Here is a 14191-nt window from a genome sequence, read left to right as displayed (position 1 = left end):
AAAATGTTCGGCACCTTCTGCTGCACTTTTATTCCAAACAATACGGCACCTGATGGAAGTATCACCAAGGCCTTATAAGGCCTACAAATGCTATCTGAAGAATTAGCTGAGAACTCTGGTGTAGAGAACCCCCTGACGAGACTTTTCGAAAAATGGTTTGGTAAATGGGGTGATCTTGCAAAAAGTTTGCTTATCTCTATTGTCATGGCAGCCGCAGTTCTTACATTGTGTGGATGTTGCTGCATTCCCTGTATTAGGGGAATTCTTCAAAGACTGATTGACACATCTTTAACAAAAACTATGCTCCTCCAGAGCGACACGGAACTATACTCGGAACCTGATGATGAATTTACAACTCTCGCTAAGGACTCATCTGTCTAAATGATAATACCTGGTAAAATAAAATAACCTGGATATTTGAAGTATTGACATTATGAGTATAAAAGGGGGGAGATGTTAGAGAAATTATACTTTAAATGTCAGTTATGAAAGACGCCATTTTGTTTATCATGGCCTAGAAATAAACTATAGATAATATGGAGTCAGCAATATATAGACTCAGTAATATAAAATGCTTAGATCTGCAGTTTTGCATATATCCTGTATTTTTGTGTTGACTTGGGGAGTTTTCAAGTCAGTATCCTGTAACCATTGTTAGATGAAGATAAAGTCTGTAACAGACACTTCCACCTTTCCTGTTGTGTCCAGAATAAAGTTGAAAATACATGAGACTGGGCATGTTTTAAGACAGGAAAGGGGGGTGTCCAGGGCTTATAAAAAAGACATGTACCACAGTATTCTCTTCAGAAATGACGATGACAGCATGAACATGTAATGCTATTCATTTCTCTTGCATATGCAATAAATATTACCTTGATGCCCGAGGACGGTCTGAGACGGTGAATTATTTCCCTAACATGATCCTGACCCCTCCTTACTCCTCACCTCCAGCACCTCCATATCCTCAGCCCACTCACCAAGCTCCTCATCTACATATTGACTCTCCTGTTCTGCCTCCACCTGTTTTATCAAAGCGATCAGTTCTTCACACACTCCACTCACCTCCCTCCACCCCTCCATGCCTTCATCCGCCACAGCTTCTTCCGCCTCACCAACCTGCATCTCATTATCCCCCTCTGTCAGATTAATATTCACTCCACTTTTACCCATGCTCCCTTGCAGTTCCTGTCCGACACCTTCCTTGGAGCTACTACCGGGGTTTTCAGCGTCTGGGGGGGTTGGCGCCTTTCCACCTTCCGTGCCAGCCACCTGCTTACCCCCGTCATCCGCCCGCTCAGTCTCCTGCTCCTCCGGTTCACAGCTCACATTCTGCACTGTAAACCGCCATCTCTGCACAGCCTCCGCATACGAGAACATCTTCCTCCCCACTATTTTCGGACAGTTTCTGACCATATGCTCCCCTGAACCACATAGATCACATTTCTTTTCCTTGCACTCCGCTGCATTGTGTCCCGGCTTCAAGCACACTCTACAGCAAAGCTTAGAAGGGCAGTCCTCACGAATTTGTCCATAGTGAAAGCACCCCCTGCAGTAACGGGGTTGCCCAGAATAGAAAACAGTACACCGCTCCCCAGCAATGGTAAATGCCGGGGGAGGGTGACACACGCCACAAAAACCTGATGCGTCCCTCTTCATGCGTACTTTAAAACGCAGTTTACCTCTATACATGCCATACTGGTTATTAAGCTTCTCTCCTCGATCAGCCCCCACACAATACCGCAACAAAAATTGTCTCACCAATTCCGGCTCCAAAAAAGGATTATAACAATGTACAGTCATGGTCTTCAATCCAGGATCAAACAATAAACTGACGTCCATCTTCTTAGTTAGCAAATTTCCTCCCAGATCCGCCTTCACCCAATTCTCATATGCAGCTTGGCAGGTATCCTCAGTATGAAAAGAAACATCTTTTGACCACAAAATCTTGGAGAGCAAATATATCACTGACCTGTAAATTCAGCAACTTCTGTAAAACATCCACAGCGATCGTCTTCAGACCCACTTCACCATGATATTCAGGCTTTACCTGGATTCTCAGAATTTCTCAAACGCATTGGACCTCGCGACATGACAACGTCCTTTTTTGGTTCCGCCTTTATTTGGCCTCCCGTTTATCCGGGGGTCCCCCCCCCAGAACACCCCCAACTCAAAACCTAGGCAAATATGACACCTGATCTTAAGTTAGGAAGCCGAGCAGCACTCCGTAAGGAAGATTTTAGCCCTCCTCCCCACAAATCACAGCAAAAAACCTGACCTTCTCAGGTCAAACAAACCCCCCTACTGCAGGCCTTTATATAAGAGAGGTTGTATTGTTAGCACACTGACATGCCCAATAGAAGTACACACCCACCAGTATCTTTCAATCTGTTTCTTTGTGTATGTCTAAAGTGATTGCACCTGATGAGCAGGAACGCATAATAGTATTCTCAACTGTGTTAGCCCTTGGCTATGTGCATCAAATCTCCAACTACAGGCCAAAGATCGAAGGCTATTTGCATCCACAAAGCAACAGTTTTGTAAGTATATGTACCTGTGCAGTGTAAACCCTACAATTTTAAATGTCCAAGTCCCTGGGCATGATTAGTGCTAACAAACATTGGGGGTTATTTACGAAAGGCAAATCCACTTTGCATTACAAGTGCAAATTACAAGTGCAAAGTGCATTTGGAAGTGCAGTTGCTGCAGATCCGAGGGGGACATGCAAGGAAAATAAAAAATAGCATTTTAGCTTGCACATGATTGGATGATAAAATCAGCAGAGCTTCCCCTAAATTCAGATCTTCCCCTCAGATCTACAGTGATTGCACTTCCAAGTGCACTTTCAATTACACTTTGCACTTGTAGTGCAAAGTGGATTTGCCTTTCGTAAATAACCCCCATTGACATCAGTCCCTGGCTGCAATGAGCTTCCAATCTAAAGTCCAAAATTAACTTTCTTACATTGGAGACTATTTTGACAGGAGCCAAATACAATGCCAGCATGTCTTTGGATTGTGGTGAGAAACCCACACAGGGAGAACATATAAACTTCGACACAAGCATTAGCATGTTGGGGAATTGGACTGGCAACCTCAGTGCTGCTAGACAGAACTGCTACCCACTCAGCCAGCAGGCAGCCTCACACATGTTGTCTGCATCTCTATGGTGTGAACCAGCCCTAAGTCCATAGCCATGCTCAGTGTCACAAGCAATATACAATATATTGCAATATATTGGCCTAAGTATTGGAACGCCTGCCTTTAAACGCACATGAACTGTAATAGCATCCCAGTCTTAGTTCGTAGGGTTCAATATTGAGTTGGCCCACCCTTTGCAGCTACAACAGCTTCAACTCTTCTGGGAAGGCTGTCCACAAGGTTTAGGAGTGTGTCTATAGGAATGTTTGACCATTCTCCCAAGTGCATTTGTAAGGTCAGGCTGATGTTGGACAAGAAGGCCAGGCTTACAGGCTCCACTCTAATTCATCCCCAAGGTGTTCTGTTGTGTTGAGGCCAGGACTCTGTCCAGGCCAGTCAAGTTCCTCCACCCCAAACTCACTCATCCATGTCTTTATGGACCTTGCTTTGTGCACTGGTCCAAATCATTTGGTGGAGGGGGGATTATGGTGTGGGGGTTGTTTTTCAAGGGTTGGGCTTGGCCCCTTAGTTCCAGCGAAGGTAACTCTTAAGGCATCATCATACCAAGACATTTTGGACAATTTCATGCTCCCAACTTTGTGGGAACAGTTTGGGGAAAGCCCCTTCCTGTTCCAACATGACTGCACACCAGTGCACAAAGCAAGGTCCATAAAGATATGGATCAGTGAGTTTGGGGTGGAGGAACTTGACTGGCCTGCACAGAGTCCTGACCTCAACCCGATAGAACACCTTTTGGCTGAATTAGAGTAGAGCAGGGGTCTCAAACTGGTGGCCCTCCAGCTGTTGCAAAACTACAAGTCCCATCATGCCTCTGCCTGTGGGATTCAAGCTTGTACCTGTTAGCCTTGCAATGCCTCATGGGACTTGTAGTTTTGCAACAGCTGGAGGGCCGCCAGTTTGAGACCCCTGGAGTAGAGACTGTGAGCCAGGCCTTCTCATCCAACATCAGTCCCTGGCCTCACAAATGCACTTTTGGAAGAATGGTCAAACATTCCCACAGACACACGAAACCTTGTGGACAGGCTTCCCAGCCTTCCAGAAGATGTTATAGCTGCAAAGGGTGGGCCAAATCAAATTTTAACCCTACGGACTAAGACTTGGCTGCCATTAAAGGTGATGTGTGTGTAAAGGCAGGTGTCCCAATACTTTTGGCTAGATAGTTTATCTGGGAAGATTTACAAAGATGGTGGAACCCTCCTACACATAAATACTACATTTAGACATAGTTTTAGGACCTGGGAGATGAGACAACTTCTCTACATGAAGCAGAATGTTTGGGATTTGAACCCAGACACTCAGGGATGTTAAGCAGAAGTTCTAACCTCTAAGCCACAGAGCTCATACGGGTGAGAACCTCCTACACATAAATACTGCATTTCTTTGGAGAGGCGATGGAATTACATTACTCAAGAGTTATTCTTTTTGATTTATTCTGTGATATTTGGTGGTTCTTTGTGGGTGAGAGTATAGTGATTTTAGTAGTAAATAGTTATTTAACCTCAATTTTTTTGGGAATTACATTTTGCTTTCTGATGTTGGTACACACATCACATTTTTTGGGCTCAAATTATGAATATTTGGAAATAATAAAAAGCACAAAAAATTGTGACACATTTTTAAATTTGCATCAGCAATGGTATTGTTTGTGGATTGTAAAGACTCCTGTGTGAGTTTGGGGTAAAGATTTTTGTGAGATGGAGAGTAACAAGTGAAAGTGACAGAGGAAAAAACTGAAAATTTATATCAAATACTTACCGTAATTTTCCTTTCCTGATAGGCTCCATGGCAGCATACTTGTGGGTTGACCCCGCCTCCATAACTACCCAATAGGACCCCTCCCTATAAATTTCAGCTGTGGGCTCCCAGCCGTGTTTCGTAACTAGCCTACTCCAAGCATTGAGAGGGACTCCTGCTGCCATGGAGCCTATCAGGAAAGGAAAATTACGGTAAGTATTTGATATAAATTTTCTGTTTTCCTGACAGGCTCCATAGCAGCACACGTGTGGGAAATAACTCGCCAAACACACCCGGGTGGGCACAATGCTGAGCAAGAAAATAAATTTATTTAACACTGTCCACTGACAGCACTTTCAAACCAAAATTAATGGATGACAAAGCGGCTGGTTCAACACAATAGTGGGAAACAAACGTATTGACAGAGGACCAAGAAGCCGCTCTACATATAACTTCGGGTGCGACATGAAGAGAAGCCGCCCACGAGGTTGAAATACTCCGAGTTGAGTGTGCAGTCACTGCCTCTGGAGGAGCCAAGCCCTTCGCTTTATAAGCCCTTTGAATGGTCTGTACTATTTAAGCAGAGATGGATCTGATTGAGGCCCGTTTTCCTCTATTTTATCCCCGTAGAAGAATGAAAAGAAAGTCTGTCTGTCTAAACGATTCCGTAGCTTCCAAGTATTGACTCAAAGTATGTCCCACATCAAGGGGATGGACATCTTGACCTTCTGTTGTGCTAAAGGTAGGCAACACAATTTCCTGATTTTCGTGAAAAATAGATGTCACTTTAGGGTTTGAGCCCAACATGGGAATTAATACTGCTCTATCCGGAAAAAAGGTCAGGAAAGGCTCTTTGGAACCTAAGTTCCTGATTTCAGACACTTTTGGCTGAAGTTACTGCCACCAGGAAGACGGTCTTGAGTGTGAGGTCTTTAACTGATAGAAGATTTTCAGGATCTGTTCCAAGCGTGGAAAGAAAATCTAGAACAAGGGGAAGATCCCATTTAGGGAATCTCGGTTTTCTTTGAGGTCTTAGCCTGATAGCACCCTTGAAGAATTGGCGAACCAGGGTGTGATTAGCCCATGAAATTCCTGTAAACGCCGAGATGGCTGATATTTGTACACGAAGGGAACTTACTGCTAGAGGCAAATCCAACCCTGTTTGCAGAAAGCTAAGGATATCCTGGACTTCTGGAGAACCACAAGGATTAGGTCTAGAGGCCATGTGCTCTGTGAACTTGGACCAGATACGTTCATAAACTCTATTAGTGCTCTTCCGTCTGGCATTCAGAAGCGTCGGGATGGCTTCTTCTGGACAACCTAAGGCTTCAAGCCTTCCCCTCTCAAAAACCAGACCCTGAGATGTAGATGAGCAGGGCATGGATGCAGGATAGAGCCTTGGGACAGAAGATCCGCTCTGAGAGGCAGAGGGATTGAATCCCGATAACTGAGGAGAGTTAAGAGGGGAAACCATGGCCTGTTGGGCCAAAACGGTATTACTGCTATGACTTCCACTTCCTCTGTTCTGAGCCTGCGGAGAAACTGGAGTATCACAGGTACCGGAGGGAAGGCATACACCTTGTTGAACCTCCACCGATTCATGAGGGCATCTATCCCATAGGCTTGGGGATCCCGGAACCTCAAGTAATACTTGGTGAGTTTGTAATTGCATGGGGATGCAAACAGATCCACTTCTGGAGACACTCCCAGTGTCAGAAGCCACTTGAACACCTCTTTGTGCAGGGACCACTCGTTGTCCATTTGAACACGGGACAGAAAGTCCGCCTGAACATTCTGGACACCCGGAATGTAGACTGCCGAAATGTTGGACAGATTCTTCTGAGCCCAGTTCATGATTGGCTCCACCTCCTGTAGGAGGGACCAGCTGCGAGTCCCACCTTGTTTCCCTATATAGGCCACAGCGGTTGTATTGTCCAACCGGAGCATCACTGAGGAGTTTTCTAACAGATGGTGGAAGGACCTGAGCGCCTGAAAGGATGCTCGAAGTTCCAGAATATTGGATACAGTCTTCCGAGATGGCGAGTTCCATCTGCCCTGAGCCACTTCTGACAGGCAATGAGCACCCCAGCCCTGATTGCTGGCATCTGAGGTCACTGTGACCCATGTGATGGGGAGAATCGAATGGCAGTTGCGGAGATTCTTCCCTTGGAGCCACCAAAGGAGAGACTCTCATGGATGGAGTGAGGAGGATGCGCTCACTCTTGCTGGGAGAATCCCACTGTTGGAGAAACCCTTTCTGGAATGGGCGAGTGTGCCATTGTGCCCACTTCACCATGGGAATGGTGGCTGCCATTGTGCCAATCACCTTCAAACATTGAAGAGCGGATAGGTGAGATGAAGCGAGTGTTGAACAGATCCTGTCCCTGATCACCACAATCTTCTCCTCGGGTAGCGAGATGGTGCCTTCTAGTGTGTTGAAATGGACACCTAGAAATATGAGAGCGACTGAGATGGAATCAGGTGACTTTTCTCCAAATTCAGGAGCCACCCAAACTCTTGGAGAGTGGCAATTACTAGACTCCTGTGCTCTAGAAGCTGACCCCCTGTCCTGGGCTAGAAGGAGGAGGTCGTCTAGATAGTGGTGAAGACGAACTCCTTTGACTCAGAGCAAAGCAAAACAGCCAACAGAACCTTGGAAAACACTCGAGGTGATGTCGTGAGACCAAATGGAAGGCAGGTAAACTGTAAGTGTTGATTGCCTACAGCAAAGCGAAGGAACTTTTGGAAGTCTGCTGCCACTGGGACATGAAAGTAGGCGTCTTTCAAGTCTATTGACACCAACCAGTCTCCTAGATGAACCGAATGTTGAATCGTTAATAGTGACTCCATCTTGAATTTTTCTTTTGGGATAAACCAGTTGAGATGAGTCAGGTCAATAATAGGCCTCCATGTGCCGTTCTTCTTCTGTACCAGAAACAGAGGGGAATACATGCCTTCTCCTTGTTTGCCATCTGGAACAGGAATGGCTGCGTTTTGAGCTAATAAAGAGCTTATGTAAGCTAAAAGAACTTGTCTCTTCTCCCCTGAACTTGGAAGATTTGTTGGTATGAATTTTAGTCTGGGAGTGCTGTTGAAGACCCAGGTGTGGCCTGAGGACACTGTTTTGACCGTCCAGAAATCCTGAATCTTCAAGAGGCAGAGTCACATACCTCACAAGCCTCATTAATGCAGTATCTACCAAGGGAGCTGACTCAAGGTGTTTAACCTCTTCTTCCTTGAAAGGGTATAGTTTTGAGACTTTAGACTGCATAGAGCTTTTTCTATCCATCTTGCCCCATTCTTCAAATATTATAGCTCCTACTTCCGTGAGGAAAGGAAAATAATGACGCTCCTTGCTGAGTTGTTTGATAAACTTTCTCTGTTTAGCAGGAGAAATAACTGGGTCTTCCCAATTCAAAGCGTCTTTAACAGCTTTCACCAGAGAAGGAACCAGGGCATATTCAAAGCCCATCCCAGGATCATCTGCTTCTGACCCACTATCTGAAGGGGGAGCTGACTGGTGACTAGGTTGAGAAGACTCCCATGTCTCCTGGACTGGACCCTCTCCTGACAGGGGAATCAGAGGATCTGGAGGAGAATCACAAGGCTTTGCAGCGTCTCTTTCTTGCAGCGATTCTTTCACGACTCGCTTGATTAGCGTTTCCAGGTGTTGGTCCGCACCTTCCCTCTCATTAGCTGCTTTAGAAAAACAGCGGTCACAGAGAGACTTGCTGGCAGGAACTGGGGCCCTGCATCCCCAACATATTTTCTCCGGTCCCCTACTATGAGATGAGGGGGGCGAGGAGAGCCTCTACTGTGGTCTTTAGACTTAGAGGAAGAACCATGGTGTCTAGAGCCAGAGGAGGAATGCCGGTGGTGTGATTTAGACGACCCGCTTCTTCTGCGGGGACTATTCTGTCTTTGGTCAGACTTAGAAGGGCTTAGGAAAGAAGAAAGACATGAATAGAAAGAGAGAAAAAAGGCACAAGTCAGAATAATGCCCTACACTCCACTCTCTTCCCCCAAGCAGGCAAGTAAAGAAAAATACTTTCAAATCCTACCTACTGCGAGAGGACTGGCCACCAGGAGGCAGTGAAGAGTCCATGGTTGATGCTGGGAATCACTGCAGGTGAACACAGAGTACATCAGATATACAGAAAGCAAAACAGCAAAGTACAGACCCATCTGTACTGCACTTACCTGGGGTAGGCTCTGCAGGTGCTCAGGAAAGTCGCCGCTATGCCCATGATTATTCCTGAGCTCTGCAAGCCTCCCCAGGCTTTTAAAATTGGCGCTGCGTGACGTCACGGGCGTGCCAGGCCCGCGGTCCTTGTGCACATCCGCGAACCAGGCCTCGCTTTCGTTCCGGGACTGCGCATGCGCAGAACGCAGACGGAACCCGGAAGTAGAGGGAGTGGCGGCTGGAGCGCACAGGGAACCAGCCGCTGCATAGGCATTTAATAGAAGGAAAAAAGGGCACATAAGAGAGAAAAACAAACAACAAATATACACACTGCTGCCATGAAGGCAATACATGCTCACCACCACCTACGATCGACTCGGCCGGGAACGACCATCCACACACCGGGCTTTTAGGCAGATAATGGCCACCTGCATACTGCTAGGTAATAGGCCTGTACGCGCTTTTCATTCCAAATGACTCCAGCTCTTCAGCGCTTACTCTGCAATACACTCCATACCCTGCTAACAGTCAAGGCTTATCGGAGGGATGTGACATCACATCGGTCGGCCGATACGATCGCAGGACATCATCTTCAGGTAGGAGAACCAAACATAAGGTCCTACGGAGGAGGACAAAAAAGGAACACGGCTGGGAGTCCACAGCTGAAATTTATAGGGAGGGATCCTATTGGGTAGTTATGGAGGCGGGGTCAACCCACACGTATGCTGCCATGGAACCTGTCAGGAAATATATTTTACCAAAACATTCCACATTCTAGTATTCTTAAAAACGAAATAGATGAGAAAAAACAAAATAGAAGCAGCAACATTGTTGCAAGGAACATTTATTTCAGAGAAAGATACATTTCATTTCAACATTAAGCCCGGGTTCACACCTATGCGAATTATTCGCTAATCTAATTCGCATAGCAGGAGAATGTTTATTTCAGAGAAAGATACATTTCATTTCAACATTAAGCCCGGGTTCACACCTATGCGAATTATTCGCTAATCTAATTCGCATAGTAGGAGAATGTGACCGGCTCCCTATGGAGCTGGTCCACATATCTCCGGGGCGGCTGCGGAGCGCACTGCACAAAAACGCTGTGCGTCTATGGCTCAGTTTCAGGGCTGAATTCAGGCATAGAATCGGCCCTGATTAGTCTCTGAAACGGGAAACAGGGACGCACAGCGCTCCTGTGCGATCCGCAGTCCGTTGTAGTGTGAACCCGGGCTAAAAGTATTTATTGTACCATTAGAATCAATGGCTGAAACTTACATTGGACTATAATAGCGCAAATTTTCATTCTCAAAAACGCATTTTAGCAAAGTACTAATTTTGGTATTTACTATAGCGCCAGGTAAAAAAGACACTTGAGTTAAAATGAGAGTTATTTTCAGGTCTGAGCATGCTCAGTTGTTTTGGAACCTAGTTGTCCAAAACGGGGAATTTATCTCTTCTCAGACTTTTAAAGATATTTCAGTGTATAAATCACTTTTTCACACAGTTTAAAAGCAGATTATCTTTAGATAATATAATGCATATTTCAGTACCATTTAGACAATTATATAATGCTCTAAACATTATTTCCATGTGCAATTCTCCAGCTTTTAGCAGAGTAAGGATTTGGGCGCTATTTAGTTTTAGGGAACTATAGTAAATTCGATTTTGGGAGTATTTTCTCACCAGCGCTATAGTGAATACCGTTTTAGTGCTAATTTGTGCGAATTAGCGCCGCGGCGCTATAGTAAATGACCCCCACACTGACAAGAAGAAATCGATGAACTACCACAGCTCTCCAGCGCCTTGGTAGTTCATTGAGAACTACAAGCTGACAACCGCAAAGGGTACCGGGGGGTTGTAGTTCATTCACACACAGAGCTGGGTAAATGAATTACGCTGCCGTGTGGGCAGAGCCCAGCACAGCAGCGCTAATTTTAAAAAGTGACAGCCAGCATAGGGAACATGTTACATGTTCCACCCTAAAAAGGGGTGGAACATGTAACATGTTCCCATCGGGCCGTTTTGACATGCGATTTGACATGTCAAATCGGCGGCTATTTCCGGCAACGGCATCGTCTGAAGCGGTGCAACGCCGACTTTGCGGCTCCGCACCGGTCCCCAAAAGTTGTTCCAGTACTGCTTTTGGTGACTTTGGGGGCAATTTGAATATACATCTGTGCATGAACCCGCACAGATGTCTGTCAAATTGCCCCCGAAGTCAGACTGCATTGCCGTATTTCAAACCTGCAACAGTGTGAACCTGGGCTCAACAAACTTTGATGCAGATTCCTACCTAATTCTGCTCTGTACTAAATACGTTTGGACTTTGGATACTGATTCTGAATGAGACTGACTTTTTCATTATTAAAGGATAATTCCACTTTTTTGGGAAAAAAAATAGCAACTAAAAATAATTAACATATACAATTGCTACACGAGCCATGTATCGAATGTTATTAAAAATGACTTTGCCTTTTCAATCTGCAGAGCTGTAATTTTCTGTAATATTCAGTGCAATATGGCAACCTGCAGACATTCTATACACAGCTGGTGTACAGAAAGCCCCCCAGAAATGTAATGTCCTGCTTGTGTAATGGGCCAATTGATTTTCCCAGAAGTCTACAATGCATACAGGTCAGATTTTAGGCACCCTCTGCAAGAAAAACAAAATTTTTTGTTGAGATATTCCCAAAAGCGTTAATCACATCTAAAAGGATGTTGACACCACAACTTTCCTCATTAGAACACTACAAGTAGATTAGCTAATCAAAGGGAAAAATGACCAAAACAATCATATAGCTTATACAATTGCTACATAACTGTATTGTAGTTGAATGTGATTAAAAATGACCTTTCCTTTTCAATCTGCGGTGCTGTAATTTTTGGTAAAATTCAGTGTAATATGGCAACCTAGGGGTTAATCACTTCTGAAGGGATGTTGACTCTGCAACTTTCCTAATTAGAAGATTGCAATTCATCAGCTGATTGATAATGAAAAAGTTAAATACCATTCAGAATCTGTTCTCAATGCAGAAGCAGCTCTTTCCTTCAGTGCACAAACAGGTAGGAATCTGTTTGTTAAAGTCCATGCAATGTACATAGATCACCCAGAGGAGATTTTTTTTCTTAACAAAAGTGGAGTTACTCATTAAGTATATCTTGGGGATTTCAGGAACCTACCAGAAGGTAGAGAGGCAGGAAATGGGACTGATGGTTCAGTGTAGTAGGCCACATAACTGTGGGACATGCCAGAGACTGTACTGAGAAACAAGTGTCACGAGGGCACACAAAGTGTAATAGGAGTTGCCAGATGACACAAGGTTCTCTTGGGTGCAGTGGAGTCAAGGGGTGCACAAGATGACACTGGATGCTCAGGGGTCCTTGGATGACACAGGATGTTCAGGGGTCTCTGGATAACCAGAGGCTGGAAGGTTGGCAGATAGTACAGAGGAGGCTCACGTAAGTACTGTAGCAGGAAGGGATTCAGCAGATGCGCAGCGGGGGGGTTGCTCAAACGCCAAACCACTTGTGTTGCTTTTCAATTTAAAATCCACAGCAATCTGCAATCTCCTTATTGGCACTGATCAGGAAAGTTATCTTCTGATTGGCCATAGCATGGGCCCTCCAGATGAAACCAGAGAAAAGATCCAGAGCTGGAGGAGAGTGTTACAATACCAATCAATATTCATGATGTAATTGGCTCTATGATTATGCTGCAAACCTCACCCATATCACACTGACCTTTTATTGTGTCAAGATTTTACACTGCCCAAAAATTTGCCACAAAAACTCTGTGCCTAAATAAGAGTGATGGGATTTTTTATTTCACCCTTAGGTACGCCTAAGGATGAAATCCAAAAATTAGAAGTTAGTACACTATTAGATACAAAATACCTGAAACAGACCAGAAGACGGACAGAACTCCTCCTGTGCAATTCGCACCACAGCTGCCGCTGTGTGAACCAGCTCCATTGAGAGATATATATATTTTTTTTTTTTCCTTCCACATCAGCAAAATTTTAGAGCGATTTTAAGTCAGCTGCATCATTTACGCTGCGCCCCCTCTCTTTTTCGCATCATTGTGGCGTTAAAAAATTTGTAATCTCTTTTTCTCTTTAATACAGAACTTTTAATAGGTTTTCCCTTTCCCTTTTTATCCACTGAAGGTACAAATATTTACTTATCTATTTTTCTCCTTCCCCCCCCCCCCCCCCCCCCCCCCCACAGGAATAAAAAAAAAAAAAAAAAAAAAAGGGGGGATCGCGCTCTCGCGTTCTCTCGCTCTCTCTCGCTCTCTCCTCAGGCATCCATAATTGTCATGTACCTCTCTGTGTTCCTATACTCAAGCCATCTTTCCCAGGTCCTAGTGTATTTATCTCGCAGGCCCTCCATCGAGTATCTTGCTTCTAACATTCCTCTAACCCATTCTACCCTTATTATCCATTCCTTAATCCTTGGGGCTTCCACCCCCTTCCAATGACACGGGATCAGTGCTTTAGCTGCGTTTAGAAGGTATGGGATTACTGACTTGGTGTATTGGGAAATCTCTCTCTCCGTATCATGGAACAGGCACGTCCATGGATTTTTATTGACCTGCTCCCCGTTATTTGTTGTTTTTCACCCAAGACTTCTTCCCAATACTCCTGGATTTTAGAACACTCCCACCAAAGATGGGCAAGGGTGCCAATCTTTCCACATCCTCTCCAGCAAGTTGGTGGGGTCTCAGCATCCTATTCATGCACCTTCTGGGGCCTCACTATCGCCTTATAGGCCATTTCATGTGTCCTGGAGTCTCTTGCTGTTAGATAAAACCATCTTTAAAATCTTACTTCTGTGTGCCTCACCTTCTAAGCCTCCTATTTCCTTTTCCCACTTCTCCAAGAAAGTGGGGTATCCTTTACTAGCTTCCCCCCTTAGAACGCTATATAATTTAGAAATACTTCCTTTCACACTCATGGGAGTGCTTAGTAATTTTTCTATAAACCGTAGCTGGTCTTTTCCTCTCAGTGGTTGTGGCAGTGATCGTGCAAAGTGCTGTATCTGGGCGTACCTCCATTTGTCCAGTGGTTTGTTCCCCCAGGCCTGTGTAATTTCAGTGTAAGTGTACAATCAT

General features: G+C 44.9%; 1 protein-coding gene across 1 annotated transcript in view; it reads left to right on the top strand.

Moving 5' to 3' along the window:
* Positions 1-12035: 12035 nt before the first annotated feature.
* LOC141128269 (nicotinamide N-methyltransferase-like) overlaps positions 12036-14191 on the top strand; it is a 38788-nt gene continuing 36632 nt past the window's right edge. Inside the window, exon 1 of the mRNA XM_073615470.1 lies at positions 12036-12141. The gene's annotated coding sequence lies outside the window, so the exon portion shown is untranslated. The remainder of the gene's footprint in view (positions 12142-14191) is intronic.

The sequence above is a fragment of the Aquarana catesbeiana genome, linkage group LG02, assembly GCF_042186555.1.
Source record: "Aquarana catesbeiana isolate 2022-GZ linkage group LG02, ASM4218655v1, whole genome shotgun sequence".
Taxonomy (NCBI): Eukaryota; Metazoa; Chordata; class Amphibia; order Anura; family Ranidae; genus Aquarana; species Aquarana catesbeiana.
The sequence above is the reverse complement of the archived record's forward strand: the minus strand, read 5'-3'. Positions and strand labels throughout refer to the sequence as shown.